The sequence below is a fragment of the Bubalus kerabau genome, chromosome 17 (genome assembly GCF_029407905.1).
Source record: "Bubalus kerabau isolate K-KA32 ecotype Philippines breed swamp buffalo chromosome 17, PCC_UOA_SB_1v2, whole genome shotgun sequence".
In the NCBI taxonomy this organism is placed as follows: Eukaryota; Metazoa; Chordata; class Mammalia; order Artiodactyla; family Bovidae; genus Bubalus; species Bubalus kerabau.
This window is the reverse complement of record NC_073640.1, coordinates 62,230,170-62,242,642: the sequence shown is the minus strand read 5'-3', so window position 1 is coordinate 62,242,642 and position 12,473 is coordinate 62,230,170. Positions and strand designations below refer to the sequence as shown.

At 40.7% G+C, this 12,473-nt stretch overlaps 1 pseudogene; it reads left to right on the top strand.

The window, feature by feature from the left end:
- The first annotated feature begins 4,031 nt into the window (after positions 1 to 4,031).
- On the top strand, positions 4,032 to 5,146 carry LOC129631078 (histone H3.3A-like; annotated as a pseudogene).
- The last annotated feature ends 7,327 nt before the right edge of the window (positions 5,147 to 12,473 follow it).

Sequence of the window (12,473 nt, the reverse complement as noted above, 5' to 3'; positions counted from 1 at the left end):
ACACCTTCAGTATCATCGGCGAGTTCATACTGGAGAGAAGCCATATAAATGTGACGTGTGTGGAAAGGCCTTAGTCGAAAAGCAAGGAATACAGTTCATCAGACCCTTCATACTGGAGAGAAACCATATACGTGTGAAGTATGTGCCCGTGGCTTTACTCGAAAGTCACACCTTGGAATTCATTGGAGAGTTCATACCAGAGAGAAACCATATAAATGTGATGTGTGTGGCAAGGCCTTTAGCGTAAATGTAAGGCCTGTAGTTCATTGGAGAGTTCATACTGGAGAGAAACCATATACATGTGAAGTATGTGGCCGTGGCTATACTCAAAGTCAATATTTTTAATTAATCAGAGAATTCATACCGAAGAGAAGCCATATAAATATGATGTATGTGGCAAGGCCTTTAGTGTAAATTCAAGGCTTGTAGTTCATCAGAGTACATACTGGAGAGAAACCATATAAATGTGATGTGTGTAGAAAGGCCTTTAGTAGAAAAGCAAGGTGTACAGTTCATCAGACCCTTCATACTGGAGCAAAACCATATACATGTGAAGTATGTGGCCGTGGCTATACTCAAAAGTCAAAACTTGTAATTCATGGGAGAATTCACACCAAAGAGAAGCCATTTAAATATGATGTATGTGGACAGGCCTTTAGTTGAAATTCAACCCTTGTAATTCATCAGAGAATTCATACTGGAGCAAAACCTTACAAATATAAAAACTAGGACAAACATTTTGTGCACAGTCATCCTTAAATTGCCATCAGGCAGTTCATACAGGAGGAAAAGTGTAGAAAGGTAATTTATGTGGCAAAGTCTTCAGTTGCAGATCTTTGCAGTTCATTGGAAACATTGGAGAGAAACCATATAAATAATTATCTATGTGGCAAGGCCTTTAGTTAAACAGCAAACCTTGCATTTCATCAGAGAATTCATTCTGGAGAGAAACCGTGTAAATGTGTTGTGTGTGGCTGATGCTTTACTGGAAACACACACCTTGGAATTCATCAGAGAATTCATACTGGAGAGAAACCATATAAATGTGATCTCAGTGGCAAGGCCTTTAAATGCAAACCTTACAGTTCATTGGAGAATTCATACTGGAGAGAAACCTTACAAACGTAGCCATTCGGACAAATGTTTTACTGCACAGCTAGCCTCACATCATGCAGTTCATTCAGGAGAGACAGCATAGAAATGTGATGTATGTGGGCAGTGCTTGAAATGACCATCTAAGAAATCAGATAATTCATAGTGGAGAAAAATGTTACAAATACAACAATTATGGGAAACATTTTAGTGCAGATGTAATGAGTCTAGCAAAGCCTTTAGTCAGAGTTCAGGCCTTATAATTAATCAAAGAATTAATACTGTATAAAAAGCATACAAATGAAAGAAATGTAGTAAAGCTTCTAGTGCATGTTCAACCTCAACTGATCATTGGGCAGTTCACACAGGAGGGAAACCACATAAATGGAATTTATATGACAAACCCTTCAGTCATAAAAGTATATCAACTTTTTGACCCTCAGAAAAGTCAAACTAGAGGAAACCTCATGAATGTGGTAGGTGGCGCAAAGCTTTGGTTCTGTGTTCAGACCTAACTAACCATCACGTAATTAATTCTGAATGGAAATCTTACCCACATAGTGCATGTGGTGTCTTTTGGAAGGCATTCAGTTATTTACAAAACATGAGAAAATTCATACTGGTGAGAATCCATACATTTAGAGCACAGTCCGTTCCTCCACTCTTAAGGAGGAAATCATGTAAATATAATGTGTGTGGCCAGGGCTTCAATAACAGGTCTCATCTTTCCCATCAGCAGAGAATTCATAACGCAGAGACACAAATGTAAGAGTGTGTGTGGCAAATCCTTCAGGTGGTATTCAGCCCTCAAAAGACATCAGGTGATGGACTGGAGAGACCATCCGAATGCAATCAGTGTGTCTGGGCTTTTCTCAGGTGTTTACACCTTAGGCTTCTTGAGAATATTCACACTGGATAGAAACTATATCAATGTAATGAGTGTGTCATGGCTTTTAGACAACAATTCTAAGTCAGGATTCAGTAAAGAAGTCATTCTGGAGAGAAAGCTTACAAGTGACATGAGTGTGTAAAACCTTTACTTGGGGCTCACATTGCACTAGCCATCAGATGATCCATACTAGAGAGAACCTTACCAGTGTACAGAATATGGCAGGACCTTTAGGTACTGCCTTAAACTCAGGATTCACCAAATACTTTATACTTTGGCAGTTGTATACTTTACTTTATGCTGTATGGAAGTTTTCACAGTTACTGCTCACTCTTTAGGTGTGTAAGAAATATATCCTGCAGTTAAACTACACAAATGTAATATTTGTGGGAAGGATTTTACCAAACATCCAAGCTCGGGAACATTCTGGAGCAATGCTCAAATGCAATGGGTGTGGGAAAATTTTCACCTTGAGTTCAAGTGTTAGACAGGACTCCATAGTGAAGAGGAGTCTTGGAAATGGATGAGCAAGGGCTTTCTGGAGGGTTCAGAGTACACTAGACTTCAGAATATATGTCTTTCTGAGAAACCACATAAAAGTAATGTGCACACTGAAGCTTTAACTCAAAGATCAAAACTGTGGAACCCCACTCCAGTACTCTTGCTTGGAAAATCCCATGGACGGAGGAGCCTGGTAGGCTGCAGTCCATGGGGTCGCGAAGAGTCGGACACGACTGAGCGACTTCCCTTTCACTTTTCACTTTCATGCATTGGAAAAGGAAATGGCAACCCACTCCAGTGTTCTTGCCTGGAGAATCCCAGGGACGGTGGAGCCTGGTGGGCTGCCATCTATGGGGTCGCACAGAGTCGGACACGACTGAAGCGACTTAGCAGCAGCAGCAGAGAGGATATATATGGAGAGCAAACTTGGACAGGTAATGAATATTATGTAGTCTGTTCCATGAAATAGTCACACCATGGGCATAATGAAGTGATTCATGTGTATCTGAAACTGTACACTATACCGAATTTGGAAACATGTTTAAGAAAACAATATTTCCTCAAGATTCCCCCCCCACACACACACACAAATTCATATTGGAGAGAATCCTTACAATTGTAATGAATTTGGCCAACTTTTTTTTTTTTTTTTGGCCAACTTTTGTGACAGTTCTTACAGCAGATCACAGAAGAGAGAATTCATTTGAGGAATAAATAAATCTTCAGTTCTCCAGCACTAACTTACGATATTACTGCAGAATAATTAAGTATGTTGAAACTTAACCACATGTGTGGAAATGGCCCGTTATCTTCAGTGTGTGTTTAATTACTTGAATTTTCTTGAGAATGTCACATTATTGTTCTTTATTTCCTGAAAGTTTAAAATTCTTACAGCTTTCTTAGAGACTTTCATGATGGTCTTTACAAAGAAATGAGTAAGATGAAGGGGCTGACTTAATTAGGTGTGGTTCATTTATATCTATCTATCCTGGTAAAACAAGGACACTGAGTTATCAAATTCAATGGTGTGTGAATTAGGATCAGCAAGAGACAGAGAACCATGTAAAACCATGACATGACTCAGCATGCTCATTATGTTCAGGGTGCCCTTCTGTACACAGGGTCACCGTGGTTAAAGGACTGAATGCTGTATCGTTTGACCTTGCAAAGAATAGGCTGGACATTGAGGGCCTTGGGCTTTTCATGGGAGGGGAGTTGACAGGTTACTGGGAACTGATTGTGTGGGAGAAATAGTACCAGGGAAATGGTGGTCCTTTTCTCCCTTAACTAGCAATTGCTGAGGCTGCTGCTGCTGCTAAGTCACGTCAGTCGTGTCTGACTCTGTGCGACCCCATAGATGGCAGCCCACCAGGCTCCCATCCCTGGGATTCTCCAGGCAAGAACACTGGAGTGGGTTGCCATTTCCTTTTCCAATGCATGAAAGTGAAAAGTGCAAGTGAAGCCGCTCAGTCGTGTTCGACTCTTCGCGACCCCATGGACTGCAGCCTACCAGGCTCCTCCGTCCATGGGATTTTCCAGGCAGGAGTACTGGAGCAGAGCGGTTTGGTCCTTCGTTGGAAGGAGCTTTTCCCGTGTTTCAGCTACTGCGGCTCTTTGGGCAGCAGCGGCGGCGCGGTGGTTGGAGAAGCGGCCTAAAACTTCGGCGTTAGGTAAAAGAAAATGGCCCGAACCAAGCAGACTGCGCGTAAGTCAAAGGGTGGGAAAGCACCCCGCAAGCAGCTGGCCACCAAAGCGGCCAGGAAAAGCGCCCCCTCTACTGGCGTGGTGAAAAAACCTCATCGCTACAGGCCCGGGACTGTTGCCCTTCGAGAAATCCGTCGTTACCAGAAATCCACCGAGCTTCTGATCCGGAAACTGCCTTTCTAGAGGTTGGTGAGGGAGATCGCCCAGGATTTCAAAACCGACTTGAGGTTCCAGAGTGCCGCCATCGGCGCGCTGCAGGAGGCTAGCGAAGTGTACCTGGTGGGTTTGTTTGAAGATACTAATCTGTGTGCCATCCACGCTAAGAGAGTCACCATCATGCCCAAAGACATCCAGTTGGCTCGCCAGATACGGGGAGAGAGAGCTTAAGTGAAGGCAGTTTTTATGGTGTTTTGTAGTAAATTCTGTAAAATACTTCGGTTTAGTTTGTGACTTTTTTTGTAAGAAATTGTTTATAATATGTTGCATTTGTACTTAAGTCATTCCATCTTTCACTCAGGGTGAATGCGAAAAGTGACTGTTCACAGACCTCAGTGATGTGAGCACTGTTGCTCAGGAGTGACAAGTTGCTAATATGCAGAAGGGATGGGTGATATTTCTTGCTTCTCATGATGCATGTTTCTGTATGTTAATGACTTGTTGGGTAGCTATTAAGGTACTAGAATTGATAAATGTGTACAGGGTCCTTTTGCAATAAAACTGGTTATGACTTGATCCAAGTGTTTAACAATTGGGGCTGTTAAGTCTGACCATACATCACTGTGATAGAATGTGGGCTTTTTCAAGGGTGAAGATACAAGTCTTAACCACAGTGTAACTTACAGTTTCCTTAAAAAAAAAAAAAAAGTAAACCTGGCAGCTATAGAATACACTATGTGCATTTATAATAGCTATTTTATATATTTTAGTGTCAACATTTTTAAATTAAATGTTTTACATTGACATGTGGTGGGAAGTGTTGTCTTTAAGGTGTGTAATTTAGAGTTTGGGTTTCTCCTGAGTAGACTGCACTTGTTTATGTAGTAAAATGCTTTGCGCGTTATACCTTGCATAAGTCCTCATTCTACCACATGTTAAACTAACCTTCTAGCTGATAATGCAAACACTAACGGGGAGGGGGATTTATTTATAAGGGCTCTAGACGATAATACAAGTTATTCACACCAGCATCATCTGTTACTAATATAGTAGTTAGCGCAGCTTTTCTTTGTGTTGTGATTGGTCTCATAACTAGGTTGAACTTTTCTCTACCAAGGGGGAACAATACCGAACTTTTTTTCCTTGTGGGGTTTGTATTATAACTTAGGGTGAACTTGCTGTGGGGGAGGGACACAGCTTCAGCTTATGGAACCTCTGCCAGTTAAAATGGTGTTCATGTGGCATAGGTTCTGGGAAAATCACTTCATAGAGATGGCTTTCCAAGTGGTTTTAAAATTTATCCTTCTATTGAAGTTTTTAGGTCAATTATGTATGTTGACTAAATTTACAAATAAACTTGTTTATTCAAAAAAAAAAAAAAAAAAAAGGAGTACTGGAGTGGGTCGCCAGTGCCTTCTCCGAGCAATTGCTACTGTGTGTAAATGATTAATGGAAACTTATTCTTGGAAATTGAAGAGAGCAGTTTTCTTGAAAAATGTTAATCAAAAGAACCAGAAAGAGGATGGCCGTGTATCTGCTTCATCATTTCCTGCTGCCATTTACAATGTGCCTCTGTTTTATTCAGAATGTATCATGTCTTGTGCTCCAATAAAATTTGTATGATTTTTTCCATAACTCTGAAAGGATCATGTTTCTTTCAACAACACAATTTTAATCCACCTCAGTACTTCATAACAGAAACTAGCAATGCACCAAAGACTCTCAAGGTTGAAAGAATTTAAGAGTTTCTTTACATGGTGAAATCAAATAGACAATTTTGGGATTATATACTAACAATATACACTTGAGTTATTCTCTCCACACTTTGTCCATAGCGGAGCAATTATAGATTCTGGCCCTGTAAAACCTACCCCCCATTTATATGTGCACTATATGATATTTCCCAATGTTATCTTTCGTGCCCAAATAAAACTAAAATAATAAACATGCAAAAATTAGGAAATAAAAAACTTTGGAAATAAGGGTAAAAGTGACGTGTCTTTTGGAGCTTGGAGCATTCTGGAAAATTTTTTTTTTTTTTTTCTTATTGTTGGCTGAATAATTGTGGCTCATGGGGTCAGGAGCTCTACAGCATATGGGAATTTCCCAGACCAGGAATTATCAGTCCCTTGTCTACTGCATTGGCAGGTGAATACCTTACCCCTGAGCCACCACGGAAGCCGTGGAAATAATTTAGAAGGCACACTATATAATGGGAAATGTTTTTGTTTGCTAAACTGGAAATTACATATATTCAGTCCCCAACGTTTCAGTTCTTTTGCTTTGCAGTCACCCACTGGAACAAGATGGTGCCAAATAAAGTCTAAGGTGTCAGTAGTCAAACATCAAAAAACATCGTGAGACTGTGTAACAAAACACTGAATGTTTACTCGTGCTTTGAGTTTATTACATTCCTTTTTGTGCTGTACACATATTTTCTATTCTATATGGTGTTGAAGATGGTATAAATTACTATTAATCTATTTTACTAGACAGATAAATTGCTATTTACTGTCCATTGCCTGTGACATTTTTACACCAGCCTAAGAACATTCAGTTCAGTTCAGTCGCTGGGTCATGTCCGACTCTTTGCGACCCCATGAATTGCAGCACACCAGGCCTCCCTGTCCATCACCAACTCCCGGAGTTCACTCAGACTCACGTCCATCGAGTCGGTGATGCCATCCAGCCATCTCATCTTCTGTCGTCCCCTTCTCCTTCTGCCCCCAATCCCTCCCAGCATCAGAGTCTTTTCCAATGAGTCAACTCTTCGCATGAGGTGGCCAAAGTACTGGAGTTTCAGCTTTAGCATCATTCCTTCCAAAGAAATCCCAGGGCTGATCTCCTTCAGAATGGACTGGTTGGATCTCCTTGCAGTCCAAGGGACTCGCAAGAGTCTTCTCCAACACCACAGTACAAAAGCATCAATTCTTCGGCACTCAGCCTTCTTCACAGTCCAACTCTCACATCCATACATGACCACAGGAAAAACCATAGCTTTGACTAGCCGGACCTTTGTTGGCAAAGTAATGTCTCTGCTTTTGAATATGCTATCTAGGTTGGACATAACTTTCCTTCCAAGGAGTAAGCGACTTTTAATTTCATGGCTGCAGTCACCATCTGCAGTGATTTTGGAGCCCAGAAAAATAAAGTCTGACACTGTTTCCACTGTTTCCCCATCTATTTCCCATGAAGGACCGGATGCCATGATCTTCGTTTTCTGAATGTTGAGCTTTAAGCCAACTTTTTCACTCCTCTTTCACTTTCATCTAGAGGCTTTTTAGTTCCTCCTCACTTTCTGCCATAAGGATGGTGTCATCTGCATATCTGAAGTTATTGATATTTCTCCCGGCAATCTTGATTCCAGCTTGTGTTTCTTCCAGTCCAGCATTTCTCATGATGTACTCTGCATATAAGTTAAATAAGCAGGGTGACAGTATACAGCCTTGGCGTACTCCTTTTCCTATTTGGAAACAGTCTTTGGTTCCATGTTCAGTTCTAACTGTTGCTTCCTGACCTGCATACAGATTTCTCAAGAGGCAGGTCAGGTGGTCTGGTATTCCCATCTCTTTCAGAATTTCCCACAGTTTATTGTGATCCACACAGTCAAAGGCTTTGGCATAGCCAATAAAGCAGAAATATATGCTTTTCTGGAACTCTCTTGCTTTTCCCATGATCCAGAAAATGTTGGCAATTTGATCTCTGGTTCCTCTGCCTTTTCTAAAACCAGCTTGCACATCAGGAAGTTCACAGTTCACATATTGCTGAAGCCTGGCTTGGAGAATTTTGAGCATTACTTTATTAGCGTGTGAGATGAGTGCAATTGTGCGGTAGTCTGAGCATTCTTTGGCATTGCCTTTCTTTGGGATTGGAATGAAAACTGACCTTTTCCAGTCCTGTGGCCACTGCTGAGTTTTCCAAAGTTGCTGGCATATTGAGTGCAGCACTTTCACAGCATCATCTTTCAGGATTTGAAATAGCTCAACTGGAATTCCATCACCTCCACTAGCTTTGTTCATAGTGATGCTTTCTAAGGCCCACTTGACTTCACATTCCAGGATGTCTGGCTCTAGGTCAGTGATCACACCATCGTGATTAACTGGGACATGAAGATCTTTTTTGTACAATTCTTCTGTGTACTCTTGCCATCTCTTCTTGATATCTTCTGCTTCTGTTAGGTCCATACCTTTTCTGTCCTTTATCGAGTCCATCTTTTCATGAAATGTTCCCCTGGTAGCTCTAATTTTCTTGAAGAGATCTCTGGTCTTTCCCATTCTGTTGTTTTCCTAAGAACATTAGGAACATTAATGTTTGGAAATATTTATTAGGTAATAAATAGAAGTCCAGAGGATATTAAGGTCTTGATGTCACATTATAGAATTAAGTAATATGCTCCATTGTTCATGCTTAGATGTATTTGAAAACAATTTTTTTTTTTTTTTTTTTTTTACAATATTGTGATCGTTTTTGCTCTGCACCAACACGAATTGGCCACAGGCATACATATGCCCCCTCCTTTCTGAACCCACCTCCCTCCCCACCCTATCTGTCCAGGTCTTCACAGAGCAATGGCTCTGTCTGGGTGCCCTGCTTCATAGATCAAACTTCCACTGGCTATCTGTTTTACATATGGCAATATATGTTTCAGTACTATTGTTTCAAATCACACTACACTATTTGTTTTTTCAATAGTTTTTCCTTAACGTAATTTTTTCTGTCCGCATGTTGTGACCAAGATTTAATGTTTAGTTTACATTTCTTCCCTGCCTTACTCTAACAAATCCACCTCAGTGGGTTGTTTTGAGACTTTTAGTACATGAAAATGCACATACATAAGACAGTGACGGGACATATGAAGACAGACAATTCCTTTAGGACTTGAGTTAATACACAAATATTTATTTACAGTTAATACACAGAAATATTTACAAGTAGTGCGTAGTTGATAATTTTGGTGAAAATAAATTCTAGTGTCCTCTAAAAACGTTATATTTTATACTCTGCTTTGTTGTTCACATGTGACAGTGCTTCCAAAGAGACAACAAAGAAAAGAGAAAAATAGATTACAAATTTTTTTTAAAAGTAAATTGCCTGCTGCTGCTGCTGCTAAGTCACTTCTGTCATGTCCGACTCTGTGTGACCCCATAGACGTCAGCCCACCAGGCTCTCCCGCCCCTGGGATTCTCCATGCAAGAACACTGGAGTGGGTTGCCATTTCCTTCTCCAGTGCATGAAAGTGAAAAGTGAAAGGGAAGTCGCTCAGTCGTGTCCGACTCTTAGCGACCCCATGGACCGCAGCCTACCAGGCTCCACCATCCATGAGATTTTCCAGGCAAGAATACTGGGGTGGGGTGCCATTGTCTTCTCCGTAAATTGCCTGATTACCCTCAAATGGTCATACAGTAATTTGACGTTCCATTACATTGGGCTTCCCTGGTATCTCAGACAGTAAAGCGTCTGCCCGCATGCGGGAGACCTGGGTTTAATTCCTGGGTCAGGAATTTCCCCTGGATAAGGAAATGGCAACCGACTCCAGTACTCTTGCCTGGAAAATTTCATAGAGCCTGGTAGGCTACAGTCCATGGATCGTAAAGAGTCAGACATGACTGAGCAACTTCACTGGCACTGTTTCATTGAGAAAATATTGACAACTATACATTATTATATAGTGATTATATAACTATAATTACTATATATAATTATTATATATAATGTATAATTATATATATTATTATACAAGTTTTTCTCAAGTATTTGAAGCTATGTCATCACAAGCATGAAACAAAAACACTTTTTATAAAGGAGAATGCATTTCTCATTAAAGGAGTTTTTTTTCTAATAATTTTTTACATATAACACATTCAATTCGCTCTATGCCTGATACTAACACAACATTGTGAACCTACTCTACTTTCAAATTTTAATAAAAGAGCAAAGACGAGGCAGGTTGAGGTGGATTTATATGGGGGGGGGGGTGAGGTATGGCTGTAGGGTACTACTGGGTCCCAAGAGGATTCAAATCTTTTAAGGGGTCGGGATAAATGACAATCGAGGGACTCAGCCACACATATGCATGTATCCATTTTCCCCCAAACTCCTGTCCCATCCAGGCTGCCACATAACATTGAATGGAGCTCCCTGTGCTATACAATCAGATGTTCCTGTTTTGTAAATGCGTTCATTGGTATCTTTTTTCAGATTCCAAATATAAGTGATGTCTAATCTTTGTCTTTCTCTGACTTATTCACTTAGTATTGAAAGTTTGTTGCTGAGCCGTGAAAGACTCTGGGATTCTCGGCATCCAGAGGAGAGGAATTCAATCCGGGGCCAATGATGAGGTCGCTCAAAGCTTTTGTGTAATAAAGTTTTATTAGAATATAAAAGGGACAAAGTTTCTGACATAGACATCAGAAGGAGACAGAAAGAGTGCCCCCCTGCTAGTCTTTAGTGGAATGTTATATAGCTACTAGCAGGCTGCTAATTGGAGAAAGGAAATGTCTCAAAACTCAGAGATTGGCACCAGGCCCCTCACCCACAACACGCATTTTGAGATAACACTGGCACAAGGTGAGTTGTCCCGGGCCATAAAACGATTGACATGAATCTTGAAGAAAGGCAGGTTTCCAAGCAGATAAAGTGTTTCATTAACATGGATTAGGAGAACAATTGTATGAGTATAACATACTGGTTTGTTGAGCCATTATCAGGTCTGAGTCTCTTTAGCAAACCGACTTGAAGAAACACTCTAGGGTAAATACATAGTTCATTAACATAGCTTAATAAAAACATTTCCATAAGAAAAATGCATTAGTTAGCTCAAAGTTTGAGAAAAGTTAAGTTCAGGTGGAACCAGGTGTTGTCATAGCAACACAGAATTTTAAGAGAAACCTCCTATACAAAATTAAAATTTTGAATAGAGAAGGGAAAAATATCTGACACTTGTAGTTTGTTTCCTCTTCCTGCCACTTAGAGAAAGATAAAAAAACGTTAAGAGTTGTAGCCTATATCCTCCATTTGGGGACCCCTGACCTTCCTGCGTGTTACCCTCTCAGTATGATAATTTTCAGGCCCATTCACTTTGGTGTTTAATTTTGTTTTCCCAACAATGTTGAGTATTTCTTGGATAATTCAGTTCAGTTTGTGTTTACTACTTCATATGTGCTAAATCGTCAGTACATCTACTCTTGGAATTTCGTGAAGACTTTCCCCCAGGTGTCTGGGCCAAACCGTTTTAAGGTCACACCACATCTGTCCACATCCGTGTGTACTGTATGCATGTGGAACGTTGACAATTCACATGCAGCTTTCTTTCTTAGGGCACAGAAAACAACTGACTGCTTTTTCACTTTATTAATGAAGAAAGGATTATTCTCACCAGCTATTTCTTCACCAGAGCACAGGTGGTAAAAGAGGAGATAAGGGGATAATTTAGTTACATCAGTATGATAGTTCATTACTGTCTAATCATACACATAATATCCAGGATGCTGTGCAAAGAGTTTTTTTTCCGTGATCACCAGACAAATGGCAAAATGGAAAATATTTTTCCTAGTATTAAGGCTGCAGAGCAGGGCCCTGTGGGGGTCCCAGGCACAGAGGCCTTCTTGGTTCCCATTTCTTATAGGCAGGACTGCAGCCTCCATGACCTTCTGTGAGTTCCAAAGGGCAGAACAGTTGCTAATCAAAGAAGGATGCTCACGTCGGGTCAATCATGTCCAACTCTCTTGTGACCCAATGGACACAAAATGGGTTGCTATTTCTTCCTCCAGGGGATATTCCTGACCCAGGAATCAAACCCAAGTCTCCTGTACTGGCAGGTGGATTCTTTAACACTGCACTGATTAGGAGACCAGACCACCTAAGACCCTGCACAAAACTTAAACTTGTCACCAACCCCATCCTTCTTCAACTTTGCAGAGGAAACAAGAATACAAGACTGTTACTGCCTTGATCCTTAGCATATATCCCTAGCAGGCGATATAACCTCTCCCTACTCACCAGGGAGAGTCCCTAAAGTGTTCCCTTTTAGCCTCACACATATAGAAAGCCACTCTTACTCCTCCATAACTCTGTCTCTGTGTTTGTATTTCAAGTATTTCAGTTTGGCATTTGTGCACAGAGAGCCAAGATT